The sequence below is a fragment of the Saccopteryx bilineata genome, chromosome 5, assembly GCF_036850765.1.
Source record: "Saccopteryx bilineata isolate mSacBil1 chromosome 5, mSacBil1_pri_phased_curated, whole genome shotgun sequence".
NCBI lineage: Eukaryota > Metazoa > Chordata > Mammalia > Chiroptera > Emballonuridae > Saccopteryx > Saccopteryx bilineata.
In genome coordinates, this window is record NC_089494.1 from 1,769,852 (window position 1) to 1,796,058 (window position 26,207).

At 61.7% G+C, this 26,207-nt stretch overlaps 1 protein-coding gene across 8 annotated transcripts in view; it reads left to right on the forward strand.

The window, feature by feature from the left end:
- The window catches only part of HDAC4 (histone deacetylase 4), a 276,699-nt gene that overhangs the window by 86,147 nt on the left and 164,345 nt on the right, over positions 1-26,207 (forward strand). Inside the window, exon 1 of one of the 8 annotated variants that reach the window (XM_066233667.1) lies at positions 8,589-8,707. The exons of the other annotated variants lie outside the window; for them this stretch is intronic. The gene's annotated coding sequence lies outside the window, so the exon portion shown is untranslated. Of the gene's footprint in view, positions 1-8,588; positions 8,708-26,207 lie in introns of those variants that run through there. 8 annotated transcript variants of the gene reach the window in all.

Sequence of the window (26,207 nt, forward strand, 5' to 3'; positions counted from 1 at the left end):
TTGCACGTGAGCTGGCCCTGCTCCCCGTGGGCCCTCTGGGCGGGCTCCGTGTGCCTGGGGTCTCTCCTGGGGGGTCCTGGGCCCTCTTCCCGCTGGTGAGCCGGCCCTGCTCCCCGTGGGCCCTCTGGGCGGGCTCCGTGTGCCTGGGGTCTCTCCTGGGGGGTCCTGGGCCCTCTTCCCGCTGGTGAGCCGGCCCTGCTCCCCGTGGGCCCTCTGGGCGGGCTCCGTGTGCCTGGGGTCTCTCCTGGGGGGTCCTGGGCCCTCTTCCCGCTGGTGAGCCGGCCCTGCTCCCCGTGGGCCCTCTGGGCGGGCTCCGTGTGCCTGGGGTCTCTCCTGGGGGGTCCTGGGCCCTCTTCCTGCCCGTGAGCCGGCCCTGCTCCCTGTGGGCCCTCTGGGTGGGCTCCGTGTGCCTGGGGTCTCTCCTGGGGGGTCCTGGGCCCTCTTCCTGCCCGTGAGCCGGCCCTGCTCCCCGTGGGCCCTCTGGGTGGGCTCATGGCTTCTCTGGGTGTGTCCGTGGTCTCACGCAGGTGACCGTGTGTCCTCCTCCCAGCCGCTGCCCCGCCCCCCGCCGGCCTCACTCTTCCCCGCCTTGTTGACCCGTGTGGCATTGAGTTTCCTGGGTGCCGTTCGCCTGTACCAAGTCTCTCCTCAGCTCTGCCTAATCTATTAACTCATCCACTTTCTTAACATTTCAATTACGACCATTTTTATTTGTACAGGTTTTATTTGGATCATTTTCAACTGTGCCTGACCATTTTTGAAGCCAGTGATAACAGCCGGCACACAGACTCAGGGCTCCTTGCTCGTTCCTGGGGGAAGGGTCTGGCTGTCCCGCTGCGCTCCGGCAGATGACCGGAAGCGCAGCGAGTGCGAGGACGCAGGGTCGAGCGGTGGCCGAGTCATGGTGCTAGGCAGTGGCCTGCTCCCCCGTGACCCTGGCGTGACCGGGTCTGTTCTGCAAGCCTGTTGTTGGGACATGTTGTGGGTCGGATCAGATTTCCTTTAGCTGAGGTCTGTCCTGGCTGGACCCCCCTCCCGGTGTCGTCTGCTTTGTGATTTCCGATTGTGACTTGACGCCTGATGACGTTTTACGGACATTCTTTGAGGTTGAGAGCAGGCTTTTGCAGGCAGATGTGTGTGTTTCTGCCTGGTGCTGCTGAGCAAGGCCTGGTGTCTGCCTGGAGGTGCTTCAGGACACATGTCCCCCATGTTTGTCAAGTCTCCCGACCCCGTCCAGGTGACTGCTGGTGGAGTCTTCTTTCCTCACCTGCCCCCTGCCCCCTGCCCCCTTGCAGCTGGGGTCAAACCCTGCCTGATGTCCCTCCTGCAGCACCGTTTGCCCCACCCCAGGGAGCCTCAGGCCCTGTCCTTTGCCTGGCCCCAGCCTGGTCTCCTGGCCAGGGGCCTGTGACAGTGACGCATCCAGCTGTGGCCAAGGCAGGGGCCCCAGGACAGCCTCAGGACAGGTCCTGACTTCTCCGCCCCGCCCTCCCGTGACTTTCTGCCCTGGAGAGGCTCTGTCAGCTCCGCAGCACAGGGAGGCCTCACGTGGCCTGCCACGCCCTGGACCCGGCCTTTCTCACCCTCACTGCCCAGCACTGTCAGTGGGCTTCCTGCTGAGGGCACTTCTCTTCCCAGGGAGCAGACTGCACGGAGGATCCGGGTACGGGGAGAGCTCTGAGTAGTGTCTGTCACTGGTATCTTGATAGCTTATGCAGAGTCCAAACTGGGTGTCAGAGCTGTTTTAACAGTCACACTACAACACGAAGCTGGGCCATGGTGACCAGGGCAGCTCTACTGGTTTGTTCCTATCTCTACCTTCACAGAGGAGAACGTTCTGGTGTGACCACCGTGTGCGCCCCGCCTGGGACACTCTGGCCTATGTCCTCTGTTGGGCTCTGCTCTGAGTCCCTTATTCTTAGGCTGCTGGAATTAGTCACTGGCCTCGACATGGACGCTCACATCAGCTGGTTTTGTCCATTTCTTTCGTTACTTTCCAATAAGAGTGTATCTAAAATCGTGACAGGAATCCAAGCGGACGCGGCTTCTGCTGCTCAGCACACCTGCATGCCAGGCGAGCCGCCCGGGAGTGTCCTCAGCCCCAGCCAGCGCGAGGAGCACACCTGCATGCCAGGCTAGCCGCCCGGGAGTGTCCTCAGCCCCAGCCAGCGCGAGGAGCACGGGCTGAGCACTGGCCATCGGCACCTGTCCTCACGGACAGCTGGGGGGGTGCCTAGCTGCATTCTGCAGAGAAGCCCAGGGGACCCTGCTCCCCACGGTCACCTGCTCGTGCCAGGCCCTGGCCTTGGCCCAGGGGCCCTGCCTTCCCCAAAGCCGTCTCCATGTTGCCAGCTGTGTCTGTGGGGACAGAGTGCGAAGCCCTTCCTTTTGTCTGTGCTGCTGCATGGGCCCGAGGGTCAGTGCCTTGAAGGCCATCACAGAAGAATTGACTGTGTGTGTCCCTGGGACCAGTCAGCAGCCCCACGGTCCTGGTCCCATGTGCAGCCCATGTTTGCAGAGGTGAGGGGGAGGTGTCAGCGTAGCTGGACGCAGGAGGAACAAGGCAGGCTCCCCGACAGCAGCCCAGTGTCCACTGTTCTCAACAGAACCGTGCCCCAGCTGAGCGTCTGCTGTGGGAGGAGGGACAGACGCTGTCACTGCAGGGGTTCACGCGCTGTCACTGCAGGGGCTCACGCACTGTCACTGCGGGGTTCGCGCGCTGTCACTGCAGGGGCTCGCGCGCTGTCACTGCGGGGTTTGCGTGCTGTCACTGCGGGGTTTGCGTGCTGTCACTGCAGGGGTTCACGCACTGTCACTGCAGGGTTCACGCACTGTCACTGCAGGGTTCACGCGCTGGCTCTGCCGGGGTTCACGCGCTGTCACTGCAGGGGCTCGCGCGCTGTCACTGCGGGGTTCGCGTGCTGTCACTGCAGGGGTTCACGCACTGTCACTGCAGGGTTCACGCACTGTCACTGCGGGGTTTGCGTGCTGTCACTGCAGGGTTCACGCACTGTCACTGCAGGGTTCACGCGCTGTCACTGCAGGGGCTCGCGCGCTGGCTCTGCAGGGGTTCACGCACTGTCACTGCGGGGTTTGCGTGCTGTCACTGCAGGGTTCACGCACTGTCACTGCAGGGTTCACGCGCTGGCTCTGCCGGGGTTCACGCGCTGTCACTGCAGGGTTCACGCGCTGTCACTGCAGGGGTTCACGCGCTGGCTCTGCAGGGGTTCTGCCTTCTCTCAGACCGTGAAGGGGAAGGGCAGACAGCGCAGGGGCACCTGTGTGCTCATGTGGCCCTTCGTCCCCCAGTGACCGCCATGGAGAAGAAGGTGCATTGGCGTTCCCCAGAGGGCGCAGGGCAGGAGAGGCGGGCTGTGTGTTTGCCTCCTGGCCTGTTGGGGAGGGCGGGGGGGTCCCCTTGCCGTGTGGCAGACCTACTTGGAGCCCAGCGCAGAGTTGTGACTGTGGCACTGAGGACCTATTGCTTGAGCCCTGCTGAGTGTCCCCAGGGGCTAGCCTGCTGGGCCTGGTGTGCAGCTGTGCCCAGGGTGGGGCCCCTGCGTGCTCTCCCTGAAGGAGGCAGAGCATGAGGCCAGCAGTGGCTTCTGGTGCCTGTTGTTAGTGACAGCTACGTCACTGCTGAGATCCTTCAAGTCTAACTGGGAACATCAGGCTGTGAATTTGTGACTTTGTTATTTTTGTTAAGAATTTTATTGACTTTAGGTCCTGGCTGGGTGTCTCTGTGGACACAGCATTGGCCTGGTGCGCCAAGGTTGCGGCTTGATTCCTGGTCAGGGCACGTGCAGGAAGCGAAGGAGCGCACAGCTAAACAGAACAGCGAACAGAACGAGAGCTGATGCCGCCTCCTCTCCCTCCCTCCTTCCCCACCCCTCCCCCCTCAATCAGGGAAGAATTTTTAAAAAACTGATTTATTGAACAGGGTCCCCGCCTACCACCAACGTTACTTTAGTGCTTGAAGGAACCACATGATCTTGGCTCTGGGGACGTGTGAAGTGACCCTTTCTGAGCTCTGTACTCCCAGGGGAGGCCCAGAGCCACCGGGACGGGGAGAAGGCTGACCCGGCCCCTGTCCCCGCGGCCTCACCGGGGAAGGGCTGTGGTTCCCACCTGTGGGGCTGCTGGCAAGTCTCCGCACCGTGTGCAAAAATGCAGTTAAAATGTGCTTCCTAATTTTGATGTGAAACAGAAAGATGGAGTTCTGTAGGAGACTGAGTCCCCGGGGGTTTTGGAGGGCCAGCCTGTGCCCCCCACCCCACTGTCCTGCGAGGTGACCACAGAGACCCCTCCTGCGAGGCCCAGGAGGAGTGTCACTTTGCTTCCTGAGCCTGTGAGTCTCAACTCGCTGGCAGCACTCGGCTGCACATTCCCAGGATGCCCGGAGGAAGAGCTCGTGTCTGAGTCTGTGACCAGGACAGCTGCCGCGGCTCAGAACACTTCATCCCCCTGCGGGCACGGCCGGGACGCGCTGCCCGAGACAGGGTCCAGGCTGGCTGTCTGCGGGCTGTGCTGCACGGCGGGTGCCAGACGTTGCGACACGGTGCAGCGTGCCGTTGACGCCATCATGTTTACCGGCAGGCCGCGAAGGTGGCTGGGCGCCCAGCGGTGTGCGGGGGGTGGGGGGGGCGGCTGGGGGACCAGGTGCTGTCATGCTGTGGGGGGGGGCGTCTGGGGGACCAGGTGCTGTCATGCTGTGGGGGGGGCGTCTGGGGGACCAGGTGCTGTCACGCTGTGGGGGGGGCGTCTGGGGGACCAGGTGCTGTCACACTGTGGGGGGGGGGCGTCTGGGGGAGCAGGTGCTGTCACGCTGTGGGGGGGGCGTCTGGGGGACCAGGTGGTGTCACACTGTGGGGGGGGCGGCTGGGGGACCAGGTGCTGTCACGCTGTGGAAGGGGCGGCTGGGGGAGCAGGTGGTGTCACACTGTGGGGGGGGCGGCTGGGGGACCAGGTGCTGTCACGCTGTGGAAGGGGCGGCTGGGGGACCAGGTGCTGTCACACTGTGGGGGGGGCGGCTGGGGGACCAGGTGCTGTCACGCTGTGGGGGGGGGCGTCTGGGGGACCAGGTGCTGTCACACTGTGGGGGGGGGCGTCTGGGGGAGCAGGTGCTGTCACGCTGTGGGGGGGGCGGCTGGGGGACCAGGTGGTGTCACACTGTGGGGGGGGCGGCTGGGGGACCAGGTGCTGTCACGCTGTGGAAGGGGCGGCTGGGGGAGCAGGTGGTGTCACACTGTGGGGGGGGCGGCTGGGGGACCAGGTGCTGTCACGCTGTGGAAGGGGCGGCTGGGGGACCAGGTGCTGTCACACTGTGGGGGGGGGCAGCTGGGGGAGCAGGTGCTGTCACGCTGTGGAAGGGGCGGCTGGGGGACCAGGTGCTGTCATACTGTGGGGGGGGCGGCTGGGGGACCAGGTGCTGTCACGCTGTGGAAGGGGCGGCTGGGGGGCCAGGTGCTGTCACGCTGTGGAAGGGGCGGCTGGGGGACCAGGTGGTGTCACACTGTGGGGGGGGGCGGCTGGGGGACCAGGTGCTGTCACACTGTGGGGGGGGGCGGCTGGGGGACCAGGTGCTGTCACACTGTGGGGGGGGCGTCTGGGGGACCAGGTGCTGTCACGCTGTGGAAGGGGCGGCTGGGGGACCAGGTGCTGTCACACTGAGGGGGGGGTGGCTGGGGGACCAGGTGCTGTCACACTGTGGGGGGGGCGGCTGGGGGACCAGGTGCTGTCACACTGTGGGGGGGGGGCGGCTGGGGGAGCAGGTGGTGTCACGCACCGAGGGGTCGCCCACTCTGAGTCCCTTCTTTGTGACATGGACTGGCACTGGCTGGAGTGGCAGAGAAGCATGAGCCAGGCCGCACGTCAGGCCGGGGTGATGAGTCAGCGCAGGTCAGCGCCGTTGGCACCTGTGGCAGAGAGGGGCATGGGGCTGGCTTGTGAAGTGACCCGGTCGGGAGTCGCTCTTTCCCTGTGGCTGAGGCAGCGCAATGGGGACACTGGTGACGGCCCCAGTGCCCTGAGCCCAAGGCCTGCCTGGCGGCCCAGCCCTGTCTCCGCTTCCTGGAGAGTGGCAGTGTAGTGATGCGGCCACCAGTCAGACACCTGTGGTGCCATGGTCACCCTTTCCCTGGGGACCCGGCCTGTGGACTCAGGCAGCAGCTCTTGTCTGGTGCTAAGGGCCTCAGGCACAGAGGGCCTGCCGTGGGCACTGGTTTCTTCTCTCTCTGTGTTTGAAGGAGAAGCCCCCCACCACCAAGGAGAGAGTGCCCTGGCCCGGCTCACAGCGTGGGCTCTTCCACTGGAGCTGGGGGAGAGGCCCCTTGGCCTGTGGTGGCTGAGCTGGGACGTGTGAGCCCAGGAGCTGCTCCACCCCCGTTTCAGTGCGCAGGAGGGAGAGCGGCCGACGGGCAGGCAGACCACAGCCACAGACCTGGAAAGTTTGGGGGTGCTGGTCCCCGAGGCTCGCAGCTGGGACCCGCCTTTCTGCAGAGATGTGGGGCTCTCAGAGTCTGGGAGCTGCCCCCGTTCACAGACAGTCCCCTCGCTGACGGGGTACAGCTCTGCCCCCCATTCCGGTCACCAGAGCTCAGGCCTGTACTGAGTCTGATGGGAATCTGACCCTGCTGTGGGGGGGTGGGCAGGGAGGGCAGGGGTAGCTGTGCCCTAGCCAGCATGTCTGGACCTGTGATGTCCAGGTCAGTGGGGGGACCCCTCAGGAGACGGGACACAGTGGAGGCCTGGCGGGCCCGCTGGGGCAGGTGTAGGCAGGCTGCTCCATCTCACCTGCGGGGGTAGGCACAGGTTGTGGTCGCCCCTGACGCTCACACAGGGCTCCGTGCCCTCCAGGCCCGCACAGCTCCACAGGGACCCTGCTCACGAGGGCCAGAGGCTCTGTTTACATTGTCTCAACAGAAGTCTCCATTTGCCCTGATGGCCCAGACAGAAAGCTGTAGGAGCAAGTGACGCTCAGTGACCGGTCGTACTTGAGGAATGCTGCATGAGGTCGCGGGGCCCCACCTGCCCAGACAGCTGTCAGTGCCCGCTGGGGGCTGAAGAGCGTTTCTTAGCCTGTGGCCCACGTGGACCCAGGCAGGTCACACTCGGGGCTGTGGCCTTGGATGTGGCTAACGGGCAGGGAGGCAGCCGCGATCCAGGTGTCCGGTCACAGGATGGGGTCCCCGCTTTGCGTCGGTGACCGCAGCCTGGCCTCTTCTGCTGGGCTCCTTGTGACTCTCCTTGGCTGTTCCCGCAGCCCCCGCCACACCCGGCGAGCACGGGAGAAAGGACAGCCCAGCTGTCACAGGGACCCAGCCTGGGAGGGCAGCGCCTTCACGTGACGTTTCCCAGCAGCCCCTCGCCGCGGGCTGGGCTGTTTGTCGCCGCGGAGGGTCCTGACGGAGCTCTGCCTCGGAGCCCCTGGCTCTCTGCTCCCCTCATCTGCTCTGCTTGGGGACCTCTGTCCGCGTCCTCTCCTGTCACCCTTGAGGCAGCTCTCCCCAGTGATCACCGCAGCTCCTGGTGCGGCCAGGAGAGTGACTCTCAGACCCTGGCCTCCTCGGAGCCTGGACCAGGCTGGGAGGGACAGACCGGTGCTCATGACTTCGCCCATCATGTCGGGCTGCCACGTCAGCGTGTTAACAAGAAAACATTTTGAATCCTCACGTCCCCTTGGGCAGAAGGTTCAACTGCAGCCAACTCATTGCACAGGCCGCTCGGCGGCTGAGACTGTGGTTAGTGGTTCGGCTTCTGCCCAGCACGAAGCCCCCGGGGCTGGGCTGTCAGGTGCCCACCTCCGCCGTGGAGCCGATTCTTCTTGCTCAGGCTGATGGGCCATTCAGGTGAGTGGACAGTGTCCAGGTCCCTGGCCCCTCATGCCTGACACCGGCTGTGGGCTGCCTCGGCCACACTGCTCCAGGCCCGGGGGGGGGGCCGTGGGTGGCAGGCAGCCGGGAGGGTGGCTTCAGGAGCGCATTCTCGGGGGGGGGGGCTCCTCACTGCCAAGCTCCCATCGCGGTTCTGGGTGCCCTCGGTCTGTGCTCCTGCTGACTGCCCCCCGGCCCCCCAGGGAGCCCAGGTCGGGCCCAGAGCTCCCAGTATACCTGCTGCAGTGTGGTCCCCCGGGGACCATGACACCCTTCTCCGTGGGTCGGTCCCACATGCCCCTGTGGTGGCGGGGGCTCTGGGCCTTTGTCCTCTGATCTGTCCCTCACCCCATGTGTGGCCACCTGTCTGCACGTGCTGGAGGCTGGGCCTCTTTCCAGACCCGGGAAGACGAGCTGTAGCCACATCCCTCCTCCTCTCTCACATTTGAACGTGATGCCAGAGGAAGAAATCCAGAACGCTACTATTTTAATCGAAGGCATAGAGCAGGCGGTGTCTTCTTGCTGCCGAGGGCGTGAGCCATGCGTGCTGACTTCGAGCTGGATGGCGTGGCTTCCACACTGACTGGCTGGGTGAGCGTTCTGGGCGCTCACGGGGAGTCCTGAGACGAGCCTGGCGATCCAGTGTCATCTGCTTGTTATGTAATGTGACAACAGGGCACGAAATAGAAACCAGATGCCGGGGGTGGAGCGCTTCCTCGGAGAGCCGGGAAGGCACGCCGCGGCTTCTCTCTGCCGCCGCAGGCTCCGTGCCCCAGAGGACGGCGCCGGCCCGGGGAGCCCACTGCAGCCGGGCTGAAGGTCCAGGGCAGTTGTGTGTGAGTAACGCTTCTTAGAGTCCCGTGCTCTGTCACTAACTGGCATTCTGGGACCTGGTGCCCTGCTGCCAGGAACCCACGGCAGCCTTTCAGCTCAGCGAGGGGTCAGCGGTGGCTCCATGCTGCCGTCCCGGCCTCTGAGTGCTCGCGGCCTCGAGGTTAAGAGGGAGGGAGACCCGTGTTTCGGTGGCGAGGGGCCTGGTCTCGTGGCAGAGAGCGACCACGGGCCACGTCCATGTGTGCGTGGGGACAGGTCGCTGGCAGCACCCGCGGCTCCTGGGGCGGCGCTCGGCTGCTCTGGGTGTCCACAGTCCCTCCCGGCCACCGGGGCGCCTCAGCCACACTCTGGTTGGACGCACATGAGCACGGTCTTGGTCTTCTCAAACGTGACAGATGGACGCACCAGAGCAGAAGGGCAGCGCCGCCCCCCCCGGGAGCCACGGCGTGGGGTCGGAGGTCGAGTGCTGCTCTCTTGCCCACACACCGCATTGCCTCTGTTTCTGCTGGTTTCTGTTGCTCGCTGAGCCTCCAGAGGGTCTGCAGGTTCCTCCTTGACCAAGAAGACCCTCTGGAATCAGACCTTGGCGGGTGCCTCCCTCCTGGGGGCTCTACAGTCTCATGGAAGTGTGGAGTTCTTGTTAGGAAAACCCTTGCTAAATACCACTCAGGTTCCCCTGTCGTCTGTGTCCCCAGGAACCTGCCCCGTGAGGCACAGCAGGGTGGGGGCTCCGAGTCCTGAGTGCGGACCCCACCCCTCCCGCCCCACGTTCGCCTCTAGTGAGAGACCCTGTTCACGGAGTGCTTGCTGGGGGCGAGGCCCATGCTTGACGCATTTGTGAAGTTTCTTCCGTGAACTTCAAAAACACACTATAAAGATAGGTGCCTTCATGACCCGCATTTTGCAAATGAGGAAACTGAGGCCCAGAGGGGAGCCTTGCCCAGGACACCTGCCACGGGGCTGCTGCCCAGGCGGGCACAGGAGAGGGCCGTCTTTGGCGTCACCCAGCTCTTGGTTGCGTGGCCGGTTGCTTTGGGTGGACGAAGAGCCTTCACCGATTGCCGCTGGGGCTGTCGGCTCAGTTTGCTTGTGGACATAGGCGTGAGGGGCAGGAACCTGGTGTTGACGGAGTGTGGGGCTCAGGAACGTGGCGACAGTGGCTGGCGGGGGTCTTGGGAGGAGAACTGAAAGGCTCGTGCCCTCGTTCCGTTCCCTTCTTGTAAAGGAGAACTTGAAAACACCCACCAGTGGTGTGGGCAGGCCACGTGCTGTGTCAGAAAACCACCTGAGTCAGAGGACCCCAGTCCCTCCTGAGCAGCGCTGCCCTGTGACACCCAGAACGGCCTGTGTGGGGTCAGGACGGAGCCATGAGGGGCTACGAGGCTGGGCCTGTGTGTTTCCAGAGGGGGCGCCGCTGAAACCGTGCGGAGGGCCTGACCTCTGAACCCTGGGCTCCCAGCACTTCTGGTCCTCAAGGCCCCTCCTGCCCCGGTCCCAGCAGAGGCCCTGGTCACCCCTGGGAGGCTGCTGTCACCTCTGTGGTGTTTTGTTTCTAAATATGGCCCCTCTGAGTTTCTATAAACAGCCCTCATTTCCCTGAGAGTCCTGGGCACGTCCCCCTGCCCGGCAAGGATGGCCCTTGGGGCATGGAGCCCACTCTAGGACCTGGGCTGGGTGCCCAGGGCCCTTCTCCCTCGGGCCAGGTTTCCAGACCCTTCCAGGCACTTGAGGCCCAAAGAAAGTGGAGCGTGCAGGGGCAGGGCCTGAAGGGGTCATCCCGACACCTGTGGGGGTCCTGGGTGTTTAAGGCCAGAAGGTGAACTTGAGGTGGATGGACAGTGCCCCTCCCTGCCTATGGCCCTGTGTCACACAGGCTTGTGACAGGCCTGTGTACTCGGAAGCCCTCCCAGAAGGTTCTCCCACTGATGAGTCCTCCTCAGGCACGGGGCGGGTGGGAGATGAGGTGTCTGGTGGGCTGGGGTCCTTCCTGCCTTGTTCTTCCCCCTGCTTCCTCGTGGCTGGGCTGGGACCGAGCTTCCGTCCTGCTGTTGGCCACACATGGGGACCCTGAGGTCGAGCATTGTCCTATGGCTTGTTTTAAACAAAGAGCAGGGCCTGGCGTGGTAGCCTCTGAGGTCCTCATGTACAGTGGGAAGTTTGTGTCCAGGTTGCAGTCTGACCTGTGGACTCGGGACAGTGGCTCACGTCCAACCAGTGTGCCCAGGAATCACTACAGGAGCTGAACTGTTCCACTTTCTGAGCACATCGAGAGACGAGAAAGGATAGGAAAACGGGCGGGAATCGGGGATGTATTCAGAAAAGAATCGGGGATATATTCTTTCTGCGGAAGAGCTGGGTCCCTGTGAACCACGGCTGACTGCGGTCGGCAGCGTTCCCTGAGAGCTGAAACCCCCAGTGATGGTTTAGACGTGGTGGTTCTCACCTGCTAGGCTGGGCAGTCTCCAGTGGCAGAGCACCGAGGAGTGTGTCAGCTGCAGCCCTGAGCTGACCAGAGCCTGCGCGCCGTCCATCTGAAATACGGGCGACCCCATAGTTCTGTCTGCCGCCCGCCTGGCTCTGCTGAAGGTCCGTCAGTCATGGCTCGTGAGGGCAGTGACGGCCATGTCCCCACACGGGTTTGGGAACTGGCCCTCAGAAAAGTGTTTGCTGAAGATTCATCTACGCGATTTCAGCGATGCTTGTGTGTATAACTGCGTTTGAGGTTGAAATTCGGGTTTCGTTGGTCCGTTCGTTATAGGCACGGCTGGAATTCAGTGGCTGCATGAGATGGCGCTGCACAGACGCACTTGACTTGAACATGATTGGAAACCAGAGTTCTTACTTACCAGCCGGCAAATCGGGATCCTTCTAGAACTCACTTTGGCATTCTCTTTTGAAAGTGGTTCATGCAGAAATAGTGTTACATATACAAACATACAAAAAAGAAAAGAAACGAGGCAGCCCCCTGCCCCTTCCCAGGCCTGGCAGCGCTGCATCCACAGGAAGGGGCCGAGGCCGGCCGCCCCCACCAGCTCCTCCCGGGGGCGGGGGGATCTCCACGCGTGTTCACAGAGGCGCCCATGGCCTGGCCTTCAGGGAGGCCCGGGCTCCCCAGCAGAGGGACAGACCTGCAGTGCCCGACTGGGCCGGGCTCCGACAGCTCTGTGGGCAGGAGGAACTATGAAGTGCCCACCACCCCCAGGAGGGAGGTTTGCCCGGCAGACTCGACCTCTGCTACCGATACCCCTGCACCACTTTGAGAAACTGCCCATGGCCAGCGTGCCTGTCAGCTGGCCCCTCAGTTAGTGTCCTTGAAGTGAGCAGACACGCAGAACACCGACCCCTGTGCTGGAGTCACGCTCGTCAGACGGCCGTCGTCTGTGCTGAGGTTGAAGAAACTCCCTGGGCTGTCGGCCTGTGCCCGTGCAGCCCTGGGCGTGCTGACACCCCACGGCTCTGCTCAGAGGAGGCCCGCGGGAGGCTGCTGGGCAGTGAGGACGCCCCACGCCCGGACTGTGTGGCCCTCTCTGTGTGCTCTCATCTGGGTATGGGGGCCACCCCGAACGCCCTGGCTCCATGTTCACGTGGTTTCGGGGTAACTTGAAACAGTCACACGCGGAGCTCTGTCCTGCTTGAGACAGCTGTCCTGTGCCGCTAACTTGTGACACAGGCTGGAGACCGTGTGTCCCTGGGCACAGGGGCAGCCCAGTAGGTGGGCTCCTGGCTCGGGGGCCTCTCACAGGTCCCATCACTCCATGGTTCGGAACCTGCAAAGGGAACCAATGCCATTGTCTGGGTGACACGTTTTCCTGGCCCAGATCCCCTTTTAAAACAGACAACATGTGTTTTGAAGGAGCAAGAACCTTAAGTGGATTTAACGCTTTATGTCATATGCTGAGCGTGTAGCACTTTCTCATGGCTGCTCTGTTACCCCAGCTGAGCCTCATGGAACCCTGAGAATTAAGTGGGCCTGGCAGCTAATCTCCTTCACATTCCAAACGAGGGGAGCAGCCCCACGCTTCACCGGGCGATGTCTTGTGCTCAGGGGCACCCAGTGCTCCTGGGCTCAGCCCACTCAGTCCTCACAGCAGGTGCCACCGGGTCTCACCAGGTGCTGGGCCTTGACTCCTAGCGGAGTCCACGTCATCCTGGGCCTTGCTACGCGCACCTGCTGTGCTGAGCCCTGTCTCACTGAGGCGACGGAGCCCGGAAGGCCAGCGACTCACCTGAGGTCAGCTGTCACCCACGGGAAGTGTTCGGGAAACAGCTGTGTCAGGCTTGCTGGCTTGTGCTCTGCGTGTTACTGTGTGAGCATGTGGCGGTGCCATCTGTGCATAGTTTGTGTAAGGCTATGGGTGGTCTGACTCAGGGCGGGTTGCGGATTGCCTGCCCACCACTGGGAGGGGCCATTTTTGCTGTTGGTTTGCCGGAGAAGCGGTTTCCTGCCTGTGTGCTCACCGCCATCGCGAGACTCTGTCAAACAAACGGGCAAGGCCCTACACGTTCCAGCCCCACAGTGTCTCCCCGTCTGCCCAGACCCGAGGTGGACCCGCCTGGCCTCGGCCACCGGCACTACAGGAGGGCGGTCGGCTCCCGTGCTGCCCCGCTGGGAGCGTCCTGGGGTGCGAGGGGCCCGGGGGGTGCAGGAGGCCGTTGGACCCAGACACATGGTCCTTAGTAGGTCTCCATGGGGGCCAGGGCTGGGACCTCCGTGCTGAACATGGACAGGGACCGCTGAACATGGACAGGGACCCCAGGGGGAGGGAACTTGGGGGTCGAGTGGGTTTCGGGTCTCTGGCAGAAACTCGGGGCCTGCCGCCCGTGCACAATACTCAGCCGAGGCGCCTCGCTCCTTGTTGAGAATGAGGACTGAGGACCTAGTTGCTGCAGGACGTGGTCTACAGGTGAGCTGCTTTTACAGGTAACAGGAGGGTTCAGGGCTGACCTGACTTCTCATGTGATGAGCAACTCGGCAGGCTGGTCCCGATTGTGAGTTTCAAAACGAGCTGAAGACGTTTGCTGACAGGAGGGTTACGAGGGAGCGAGGCATCGGTGTGGGCTCACGGTCACCCGGCCAGGTGTGGGGCCGGGCGAGGCAGCGGTGTGGGCTCACGGTCACCCGGCCAGGTGTGGGGCCGGGCGAGGCGGCGGTGTGGACGCACGGTCACCCGTCCAGGTGTGGGGCCGGGCGAGGCGGCGGTGTGGGCTCACGGTCACCCGTCCAGGTGTGGGGCCGGGCCCGCTGGCTACGCTGGGCTCACCCCCGGGGGCTCTGTTTGGAAAGGGTGAGAAGAGGATGCAGACGCCACCGCATGCACAGCAGACAGACGGCAGGTCTGACGAGGAGGGAGTGGGTTTAACCGGGCAGGAGAGTGGCAGCAACGGGCGCATAAGAACCAGACACTCTTGTTCTAGGTTAGGTTCCGTCCTAGCTCGGGCTCGTCACTGAGCTGGAGACGCCGGGGCACAGGCCGTGGCCAGGGGGCAGCCCCGGTCCAGCTCCTTGCCCGGTGTCCAGGTGGCTCTTAGGACAGGGAGGCTGCAGCCCCTCTGTCCCTCCCTGACTCGGGATGCACCTTCTCTCTCCCGCTGGGCGATGCTGGTTTTCACGTCCGAGGCTCAGCAAGGGCCCTCTGATGGCCGTGAGCCCGACCGCCCCAGGATTTGGGGGCAGAGTGAGGCGACTTCCTTTCTGGACAGTGGATGATCTAAGGTGACTTCACTGATTGGCGCCCCTTCCGCACGCGTCCAAGGAGCAGGGCAGCCGCTCTCGGGGGGGGGGGGGTGGTTTTGGTCCCCAGGGGCCTGGAGAGGGCTGGGCCAGGCCCTCCGCGCCAGGTGTCTGAGTCACTCGGTTCATCCACTGGGTAGCTCGAGACGGGCCTGCTGGCTGGAGGTTGGGAGAACGTGGTGGGAGCCACTCCAGAGTCCCTCCGAGGGGGGCATGTCTCTGCTGTCCCCATCAGCTACGTGTCTGTGGTTCTGTCCAGGAGAGCGAGCCTGTGAGAACCCAGCTTCTGTGAAGGGGCCTCCGTCCTGCTCCCCAGTGCGGCCAGCCCGGCGCAGGCCGGACGTCAGACCTGAGTGGCAGGTGAATGTGCTGGCACGGGGACCTTGCCCTGACCGCAGCAGAACCATCCAGAGGTCCCTAAGCTCCTCAGTGGTGGTTCCCCTGGCTGATGTCGGTGCCTGGGCTTTGGCCACCACCTGCCCCTCAGGCCACCCCTTTGGGGAAAACTTCTCCAAGGGGAATAGTCTGTGGGAAAACAGCTGTGTTAGGCTTGCTGGCTGGTGTACCAGCTGCACGCTCTCTGTTTGATTAGTGCGTGAGCCCGGGGCAGCACGTGTGGCTAGTCTGTGTAGGGTTACAGGTGCTTGCGGTCAGGGCGGCAGATTGCCTGCCCACCACTGTACAGGCCAGTCTTGTTGTTTGCCTGAGAAGCGGTTTTTCCTGCCTGTGTGCTCGTCTGCCGTTGACAGACTATGAAACGGGAATGGACCAACCTTTCTGGCCCGTCTGCCTGAGTCCAGTGCGGACCCGCCCGGCCTCGGCCACCAGCATTACGGAGTCCTCCGTTTTTCAGAGTGAGACCGGCCGGAGTTCAGCTTCCCCTGCCCTGCACACTAGGCCGAGGTGTTCCGGAGCCTTCTGTCCTCTCAGGGAGCTGTCTGTCCACGGCGCCGTCACGGACCGAGTGCAGTGGACCCTGCTCCCTGGCTGGGCGGCAGCTCCTCCTGACCCCGCAGGCAGATGTGCTCGCCACGGACGCATGCGGGGCCTGCCTGTTTACTTGCCGTTTTAAGAAGACAAGGCCGGGCGGTGTCTGCTTTTGGCGCAGTCTCGCCGACACAGCGGTGACCCAGCTCCCGAGGGAGACCCTGCCGTGGCCAGGCCACCGCCTGCACCCAGAGCTGTGGCCGTGTCGAGCTGGCCGCACCGTTCTCTCTCGTGTCCCGTAGACACAGGACGTGAGGCGGGTGCGGGCACACAGACAGTGCAGAGCCTCTCTTGTCACCGAGACCCGCGGCCACTCTAAGAGCAGACAGACGGTCACTGCTGGGCCAGACGGGCGGAGGAGTCCACCAGTGAGACCTGTGGACGGTGACGTGACATGCACCAGCACGCCTGTTGTTCTGATGGTGGCAGAAGGGGAGGCGGACTTCAGAGCGAGGACGTGGGGAGAGGAGGCGGCCATTCCCCAGTGGTGCCTCCCCTGGCCGGTCAAGCGGGTGGGGGACTGGCCATCCCTGTGAGGGGCGCTGACATCTTTGCCCGAGGGGCTCGTGTGGGAAGGTCTAGTTCTCCCTCGGGGCTGAGGGGCAGAAAGGAAGAGCAGACCCGAGGACCAGGCTTCCTCGCTCGGGGCACGCGGAGGGGACAGAACTTGCCTTCCCAGGTCCCCGGTCCCAGAGAGGAGGGAGCGGAGCAGGGCCCTTATCCCCTGCCCCGTTGACTCCTGCAGCCCTCTGGGACAGACAGGTTCTGGGGGGGGGGGTGGATGAGTGTAATGGGCCCCAGCCTTTCCTCTCCCTCCCCCGCCCCGTCAGCGATGTGTGGTTGTGGGCAGCCGGGGACAGTCTGTCGGGGAGGGACGTGGGGTGTCCGCAGCTCCCAGTTCCCTGAGGGCCGGGGTTGTGCTCTTTTCTGCTTCTGCAGGAAAACCCGCTCTGCTCAGTGGGACAGCGGTGTCTCCCACGCCCCTGGGGGAGAGGAGGGCACTGGGACACGGCTGCTTTGTCACGAGGCCTCGAGGGGCTCCCCGGCCCTGGCTCTGCTGTGTGTCCATGCTGCTGGCTGTGGGCACTTCAGATGCGGCCAGTGTGACCGAGGAGCTGCACTTCACGTTGTATTTCATTTCGATCAGCATTAGAAGCCACATGAGGCCGGTGGCTGCCGACAGCACAGCTCTGAGGGGCCATCGAGGGCAGCCTGCTCTTCATGCAGCTGTTTGAGAACAGACGGCTTGGTCCCCTCTGAGTCCCAGGTGGAGAGAGAGCAGGGATGGTGAGAGGGAGAATCCTTAAACAGTGAGCGGCCGGGACGCAGCAGAACATGGTTGTAGGAGAGGGTGCGACAACCCACAGGGACACTAGCTGCCCCAGGCAGGCTCATCTGTCACTGGGAGCATGCACTCCGTGGCGTGACCAATGGGCTGGCTCTGATGGAGTTCGGGAACTCTCTATTTGCTCCACCTTGCCCGTCCACCCTGTCCACCACCGGGTCCCGCAAGCTCTTGTCCGAGCGTCACTGCTGTGGCTTGTCTGGCATGTCCTTCTTGTGTGACACGCCCGGGAGCAGGCGGGCGGAGCAGGCGGGCGGAGCAGGGTGGGGAAGCGGGAGGCACACGCAGGTGGATGTGCAGGCGGGCTTCACTGGGTTCAGAGCCTGCCGAGTCCAGCAGTGTAGACGGGTCTCCGTGATTCCAGCCCTGAGGCTCTCACTTGGGGAATCCTCTCCTGCTGCCGTGTTCACTGTTTGTGGACAGCGACTCGGGGCCAGGAGGTCATGGCCGGTAAACTGAGCCCTCAGAGCGCGGTGTGGTGGTGTGCTCACTTCTTCTGTCTCTGCTGCTTGAGGGGCTCAGAGCGTCTGAGTGGACGAGACTGTGTGCTCACATCAGTGGTAGTCTTTAAAAAGAAAAAGTTTTGATCACTGGTGTTTCAACTTTTGGAGACCGTTCACGGTGGCAGGCTTCCACTCAAATCCCACTTTTTAAATACCGGTATGACAAAGAAGGGGGCGTTTCCTAACAGCACAGTTTTGAGGAAATAATGTCATTCATAGTCTGACCCGGTTAAGTGTCTGGGGGGTTCTTAGTAATGAGATGACTACTGCTAATGTCCTGTGTTGTTAGGGAAATGCCTCTTCCAGCCCCTCAGGTGGAGTGCGATGTCAGCCTGTTGGGTCTGGGTAAGTGGGCTCGGGGGCCTGGGGAGCGTGGCACGTTCCTGGTCACCTAGGCCATCCCTGTGCTGTCCTGGAGTTAGGATTCCGAAGAGACAGTTAGAACGAAGCGGGAGGGATGGGGGCCAGAGGCCTCCGAGGGTGATGTGAGGACTCTCCCGTGATGCACTCAGCACAAGGAGACCTGAGCCCTGGAGACAACGGTGACAAGGGGACGGGGCAGCGAGGGCCCTGGACTGTGTTCAGTGTGGTCACTCGGATTGCGGGTGCCCCGAGTGTCTCCTCGAGATGCAAAGGCTGCAGTGTTCTGGGTCCCGACTGAGTCAGGTTCTGGAAGCTTCTTCTTGCATCCCCTGTGATGCCCAGGTGGTCTGCAGGTCTCTGGAGCCACTGCTTGTCCAGTGGGTCTCAGGCCTGTGTATTCCAGAATGTGCAGACGCTCCTGCTGAGCCCAAGCTGGCGTTCCCCCAGGCGTTTGGTCAGGAGTTACGCAGTCTGGCGCTCCTTGTGTTAGATCATTGACGACGATGATGATGATGATGATGGTGGTGGTGGTCAGGAGTTACGCAGTCTGGCGCTCCTTGTGTTAGATCATTGACGATGATGATGATGATGATGATGGTGGTGGTGGTGGTCAGGAGTTACGCAGTCTGGCGCTCCTTGTTTTAGATCATTGACGACGATGATGATGATGATGATGATGATGGTGGTGGTGGTCAGGAGTTACGCAGTCTGGCGCTCCTTGTTTTAGACCATTGATGATGATGATGATGACGATGAAGATGATGGTGATGGTGATGGTGATGGTGTGTGTGTGTGAGTGAATATAGCGAGTGTGCTTTCACCTGTTATGGTCTCGGCAAACTTACAGACCCACAGCGCCAGGAGCCTCTCTGGTCTCTTCCTGCACCCCGTCTTCCCTCGCCCCTTCTCGCCGCACTCAGAATGGCCTGGCGCACAGGCACAGCGCGCAGCTGCCGCGACCCTGCCTGCGTGGGGCAGTGGTGGAACCCGCCTGTTGTCTTGGTACAAACACTGTTTGAAAATCAGCCGTCACTCCTTGGGTCACCGTGCTCTCTGAATTTCTGGAGGGATAAACCGTCTAAGGCCCTCTTGTGCTGTGGTGCCCTGAGGTGCCACGGCCTGAGCAGGCCCGGCCCAGCCTGTGTCCCGTGGGCTTGGGCAGGGAAGGCGCTGTCCTGACCTCAGACTTGAGCCACAGTGACTAGTGACTCCGTGTTCAGAGGATTCCTCCAGGGATGTCTGGGTTTTCATTTTTAAGGGGTGGGGAGTGTGTGTAACTAAAACCTAGGAAGAGCTTTGCTCCCACCTCTAAGATGTCCAAGTGCGAGCCTTCTGGGCAGGACCCTGGACGAGGCCTGGCTCCCTATCACGGTGCCCTCTGCCGCCTGACCTCCTGCTCCTGAGCTGAGAGTGACCTATGGGCTGACCCCCAGGGGCCCCGTGGGTACTGGAAAGAGGGTGGCTTTTTCCAGGGACTGGAATCTCCACTGTTTCAGGGGGCCCTCTGTGACAGTGACCCTGCTACAGGCTGGTGGCGTGCAGAGTGCTGGGTGCGGGCTGCCCCCCAGCCCTGCTTGTGTCTGCACTTCTTCAAAGCTTGGTCTTCAGGTGTGCCCCTGGCCTCACTGCCCTGGGCCTTATTGAGGGTTCCCACTAGGAAGCAGACAAGAGCAGCTCCTCCTCCCTCACACGGCTCCCACAGGCAGGCTGGAGTGGTCAGGGGCGGATGCCGCGGTGGACTGCGTCCGTGTGCTCCGGAGGCGCCTCCGCGTGGCCCGAGCTGAGCCCCATCTTGCAGGAGGCTCTGCTGCCCAGGGTTCTGGGACGCGCGGGCTTCCTCTCTGAAGTGTCACCTGAGCAGGTCTCTGCGTTGGCATAGTAATGATGTCCTCGCCCCATTTTGTGGGCAAGGGGCCGGGCTTCTCTGGTTGGTCATCGCGTTCCTGCCCCCGGCAGGCCCAGGGTGGGTTGGGGTGGGGGTGCAGCCAGCTCTCACAGTAGGCAGTGGAAAGCCAAGTCCTCTTTTAAAATAAGAAACAAAAAATTTGTCACTCGTTCCCCGTGCCCAGGGAAGGTCTTTGGGAAGCCGTCTAGATCACGGCTTCATTTCTTTGGCAGGAGTAATCAATTATTGAATGTCAAGGGAAATTAGAACAAATAGTTTCAAGATCATCTGATTTAGGCAGCCTGGTGAGTGAGGTTAACCATTAATCTCATGCTTTCTAAATTTATCTGCTCCCCAGAATCTCCCAGCGCAGGTCAGGCGGGTCCTGAGCCCCACCCCGGCCCCGGGCAAGCCCCTCCACTGTCTGGGTGTCTGACAAGCACCCCGTGGGCTGTCCCTGGGCAGACTGGGAAGCGCTGCCCAGGTTTATTGTTCAAGGAAAAGGAGCCAGAAATGATCAGATAAGTAGTAAGTACTAAGAAAACAACAGGCGTTCTCTTAAATGCCAGCCAGCGTTGTGACCCTGATCCCAAGAAACCCTGCAGGATAGCTGAGGCCACGGGAAATGTCATGGCCTTTAGAATCTAAGTGTCAGCGCTCAGCTGGCCTTCTGCCTGTCCAAGAGACAATGGCTGGTGCAACCAGGAAACAGCAAGGAGCTGGGCGGGGTGCTCTGGGGTGGCTGGGACCCGTCTGCGGGCTGTCCACAGGGACCTTGTCCTGGGCTGACCACGAAGGCTTCCCCGGGACAGCAGCCGCGTCCCTGCCCCCGGCACACGTGTGGCCAAGGCTGCTGTGTGTGTGTGTGTGTGTGTGTGTGTGTGTGTATGGGGGGGGTTGTGACACGGATACGCTCTGAGCGAGTGCTTTCTAACTGGACAGCGGGGTGCTCAGGGGCGTGGCTCCTGTGGTCAGTCGGCTTGGGCTTCGTCCTCTCCTCCCGGGAAGCGTTGGGCGGTCCCCGAGACACTGCGCCTCATCTGTAACACGGCCGACTCGGTCTCTCTCGAGTGAAGATTAGGGTCAGTTTGTACACATGCTCACGGCCTGGCTGGCTGTCACTTAAGGGAGAGGTCGGTGGTGGGGCTCTGGCGGACGCACACGCAGTGGGTGTTTGAGACAGAGCAGGGAAGCTCCCCCAAAGCCCTTGAGCCCCTGTTGCCTGGTCCCTGAGGGGCTGCTGGTGCCGTAGAAGGTGCCGTGAGACCGGGCAGCTGTGCCCAGTCCGTGCACGCGGAAGCTCGTCGCTGCTCCAGTGCAGGTGAGAACGTTCTCAGAAACGAGTGCAGCTGCTTGGGGGCCGTGGAGGCCCCAGGACAGAGCACGTCAGAGGCCCAGGAGGGGAAGGGCACACCGACTCAGAGAGGGACAGCGGTCTGTGTCCTTGTCTCTGACCATACGGGGAGCTGTTCATTGGGGCAGATGTTGAAAAGCGCAGGAACATCGGAGATGGGGAGAGTGTTCCGTCTCCTGACCCTGTCGCAGCGGTCAGTGCGCTGACTGTCACCGTGCTTCCTTCCACCCACTGTGTTCTTGCTGTGTCTCGTTGGTTTCTGTGTGATTTGGCTATTTTGCATTTTACGCCTTTTGTTGTACATTTCCATGTCACAAACCCTTGGGACTTGTCAGCAGCACGAGGGTCCCCGGGTGGGTCTTGTCCCAGACTTCAGCTGACAGGTGCTCCAGGCCAGGCAGGCAAAGTCTTTGAGGTTCATTGTCGATGACTCCCATCCCTGGAGTAAGAGCAGGAGCGAGCGTTCCTGACCCCCTGGCTCGTTCTGAGGCTCACCAGTCCTCCCAGGACCCTGCGGTGTCCCTGAGGGGGTGCTGAGAAGCTGGGCCGAGCAGGGCTCCAGCCCATTCTCCGGCTTTCCCCTCCTGTCTGTGCTCCGGCCGGCCCTGGGCAGGCTGGGCTGGCCGCTGCTCTGCTGTCTCTCCTGAGCCTCGCCCAGGATGGACTCTTGAGTCACCCATGAACATTGCTCTGTGTCCCCACCTCTGTCCTGCTCCCAGGAGAGACAGCCCTGCCCACCTGGGCTCTTCTTTCCCTTCACCCTCAACACTTCCGCTTCCCCAAAGCCCTCGTCCCTTCTCTTAAAAATCCCTGAATGCCTGTGCTTCCTTCTGACCCTGCTGAGGCTCCAGTGTCCCCACCCTCCTGTCCTGTGGCTCCCAGAAGCACCTTTCCAGACGCAGGTGTGACCAATGGGTTGCTGTTGTCCCTGGAAGCAAGGACAGGTCCCTCCACGATGCACCCACCTCTCCAGCCACAGGGCCTTGCTCAGCTGCAGTTAGTGGGGTCCCCGTCTCAGCCCCCTGGGTGACAGAGCCCGGGAAGGTGACCCAGCCCACCTGGCCTTGTGAGACACCACAGAGTATATGGGGGGGGGGGATATGGACGGCTCAGTTCTTTCTAGAAATGTCTTCCGGTACATTTTTTCTTTCCTTGACTGCAAGCAGATGATTAAAAGCTCCCTGTTGCCGTCAGCACGAGGGCCTCCGGGCGCTCAGCACGCACGTGTTTTGTTTCCCACAAAAGGCTTTTGAGGAAGGGTGGGGCCAGTGTTCCTGTCTTCAGGGTGTGCATGCCACCCACCGAGACGTGTTGGGACAGACACCTCTGTGTCGGGGGTGACGCAGGCAGTGTCCTTGTGCAGGGCGTGGACGGGTGGACAGGAAGGTCAGAGGGGCCGGCAGCGGTCAGGGCAGGCGGGCTGCCCAGGTGGTCCTGCTTCATGTCTAGAGGGGTGTGCAGCCCCTCTTTAGGAAAAAGCAGTATTTAATCAGGCTCCCTATTTATTGTCTGGTAACTGGAGGCCCTGCGTGGGGCTTGCTCGTGGGCTGGCTTTGAAAGGGGTCTGTCCACCCCAAACCCACATGAACACAGCCTCCTTGTCTCCTGGGAGCTTGTCTCCGTCCCACCCCTGGTCCAGAGGAAGGGAAGAAAGGACCAGTATCCTCCCTGTCCCCTCTCCCACCCGCCTCCACACCTCCTGGAAGTCCCCGTGGGGGGAACTGCCCACATGCTTTGGCTGACCCGTTGTTCTGGCTCTCACGTCCAGAAGGGATACTGTTGTTTGCTGTTCTGGAGGTGAAGGTGCGCATTTCAAGTAAGGGTGAGCAAGGGCGGTGTGTGTGTTTCAGACGCTGCCAAGCGGTGGCGGGCAGAGTCCCTGGCTCAGCCCCGGGGCCATGGGTGTCGACACGCAGTGGACATTCTCGTGGCACAGGCTCCGAGGCCTTTGCGTCACAGCTGGAACAAACAAGCCCTGCTGAAGGGTCCGTGTCCCTCCCCCGCAGAGAGCAGCCAGACCGCTCTGTTTACCACGGCCAGGCCAGCCTGCCCCCGTGGCCTCACAGGTGTCCTGGAGAAGGCCGCTGCCAGCTGTCCGAGGTTCTCACGTCCGTCTGCAGCGGTGGGTGCCCCCAGACTGCAGGCTGTGCGGGCAGCACCCCGTCAGATCACCCCGTGTCCAGGCCCCACCGCCCCAGGGCTGGGCTTGTCCCGAGCTCTGTCCTGCCCGGTGGCACAGAGCACAGCAGGCCGGGCTGGGCCGTGTCCTGGCATGTGCAGCTTGCCACTCGGGAGAAGGCCCCTGCTTGAGCGAGGAGCTGACAGTCAGGAGGTTAGGCCTGTTCTGGAAGGTGCCGCTGGGCTTTTTAAATACTCGGTGTGGCACTGAAACGTGTGGAATTGGAAGAAGGAAACAGCACCACGTGATGTTTCCAGCGCGCCCCTCACCTGCCAGCCGACACTGCAAAGTAGGAATTACCCTAAGTTAGAACGATCATTGTTCCCGTGTTAATTGTAGGTTGTCCTGTAAAGCTGTTTTCAGTGATGAGGTCTGGGCAGCAGGCTGGCACGAGGCCTACGCTGCCTCACTGCCACCCTCTGCCCTTCGTTCTGAAAGGAGCGGATGGCATCCGGTCACTTCCCGAGCCACCTCCTGCTCCACAGCCTCCATGCCGTTCTCCTGAAGTACCCTTGCCGCGTGCCCCCGGCCCCAGCCTGGGACGCCCCCCGACAGGGCTGCACGCCTGCTCTCGGTGCAGCGTCAACGCCGGCTATTTTCAGCCGGCCTCTCGGCGTGACAGCTGTTGCGGCCGCGTGCTGGCCAGCGCGCACGGCCCCCAGCCCTGCACTTGGCCCAGGCCAGCGGCGCCGGCTCCAGCAGGCAGGCCAGTGATGACCTGAACCCTGCTTTCCTCACCACGGTTTCAGGTTCTCGGCACAGCCCGGCAGAGGCCACGGGCGTCACGATAGAAGGCTGTTGTCAGGGCCCCGGGGACGGTTCTGTTAGGGTTCTGCTGGGAGCGTGGCTTCTGTGAGAAGGCGCTCAGGAAGTGTGGGTCCTCTGTCCTGCGTGCACCACCAGATGCAGGCAGGGGCCTCCCAGGTGCGCGTTTCCCCCGTCGTCTTGCTGCCTGGCGCAGCTACTCTTACTCTGCCGTCAGTCACGGCTGCGGGGAACTTAAAGGGCCGATCTCAGCCCCCGCCCCTGTGTGACGGGTAATTGCTGGATGTTGTACAGCCTGCCCCCTCGCCTCCCGTGCAGTGACGTGGACACGGCACGGTCGAGTGTGCACTGCCCCGGCTGCGGCTGGCTCTGGGGCGCGCCCTGCACAGCCGGTCTCCCAGCACCCCCAGGTGCTCCACCCACCACCCTTCACACAGAGACGCGGCCTTCAGCAGTGTGTGAAGGAGCCGCTCATTGCTGCCGTGTGTCCCTGTAGTCTGGCCTTGCTGTAGTCAAGGAATGAATTCAGAACAAAAACCACGACGAGTCAAGTGTGATAGTATGGAAGTTGGGGGCTTGCATTTGGAGAAGTCATAATGAATTAAATTTAGTAAAAATTGTTGATACGTTTGAGATTTTAAATTTAGAGACTTTCTGTTGATTAGGCCAAGTTTTGGGGTCCGAATTTGTCTCGCTTTTATATATTTGGGGCGCTGTGATAGGAACTGGCCCATTCTCTGTAGTGGGTGGAGCCCTCTCTGTTTTAGTCTCGCACGCACGTTACTGAGCGGTAGTGGCAGGTCAAGACTGTGAGCTCTGTTAGAACGGGCAGTGGTGACCCCCCCAGGACGGGTCTGGGAGTGATCCTGCGAATGATCACGTAGCAGGAACTGTGCAGGTGTGCGCACCTGTTCAGAGCAGGGGCGGAGTAGGCTGGAGGGGCCTTCTAGGAGTTGGAGCCCTGGGCCTGCTCTGCTTGAGGCTGGGCAGCCTTGGAGGTCACGTCAGCTCCTGTCGGCCCACGCTCAGTGGGTGCACTCAGGACCTGCTTTGTGGGGTTGCCCACTTGTTACTTTCTCTGGTGCAGTGCTGGGCCCATGGCGGGAGCTGAGTAAAGGCTTAGCACAGGGGTCCCCAAACTTTTTACACAGGGGGCCAGTTCACTGTCCCTCAGACCGTTGGAGGGCCAGACTATAAAAAAAACTGGACAAATTCCTATGCACACTGCACATATCTTAAAGTAAAAAAACAAAACGAGAACAAATACAATATTTAAAATAAAGAACAAGTAAATTTAAATCAACAAATTTACCAGTATTTCAATGGAAATTATGGGCCTGCTTTTGGCTAATGAGATGGTCAATGTCCGGTTCCATATTTGTCACTGCTAGCCGGAACAAGTGATATGACGCGCTTCCAGAGCCGTGACGCGTGCGTCCTGCGTCACCGTAAGTAGTACTGTACGTGAGCGACACCGTGCTTTGCGGCACCGCCACATACAGAACTCCAGGAGCACAGGAATCCACATCCTGTGCTCCTCTCACTGACCACCAATGAAGAGGTGCCCCTTTCGGAAGTGCGGCAGGGGTTGGATAAATGACTTCAGGGGGCCGTAGTTTGGGGACCCCTGGGTTAGCAAGTGAAGAAGGAAAACTGTGTTACCCAAAACATTTGAGGCAGCTTACTTTGTGTGGAAACGCGGGAACACGTACACAGTATAACAAAAAGGAAGGGTAAGATGCGGAAACTGTTCCTCTGAAACTACAACTTGCCCAAGACGAGAGCCAGGCGGCCCTTCTGTAGTCAGTCCTTCTTCAAGAAGACAGACAAAGCTTCCATGCCTCCAGGTCACAGGGGAAGTGTGTGCTCTCCTGTAGCTTGTCAAGTTCTGTCTCTCCTGCTGGAGTCTTTGATTTTTGTGTATGCAGCCAGGGTGGGGTCCGTTTCACCAATTCCCCCTTCCGGTCAGCACACCCCTGGCACTTGGCACCCTCTCCCGGGACGGCTGTGGGGCCAGCTCAGCGTCCTGCTGTTGAGGTCGGTTTCTGGCCCCTCTGGGGCGCTCAGGGCACATGGGCCTGTCCTGCACTGTGACTCTGCCCCCTCCCCGTCCCGCTCCCTCTGTGAGTGGCCAGAGCTCCTGATGTGACGCTGCCAGAGAAGTAAGAGCGACATGAGTGTGTGGGTGGACGGGCTGGTGCCCTGAAGCTCTGGCCCTCCGGGTGGTTCCGTGTGTGTCTCTCAGGACATGGTCAGTTTTCTCCATGAAGGCCTTGCAGAGACCCTACTGGATATATTCTTTGGTAGATTCTAGGGGTTTCTCCCCCTTGTTTTAGATACATATTTTTAAATTATTTTTTTCTTTTCAAAGTGAGAGGAGGGGGGAAAGA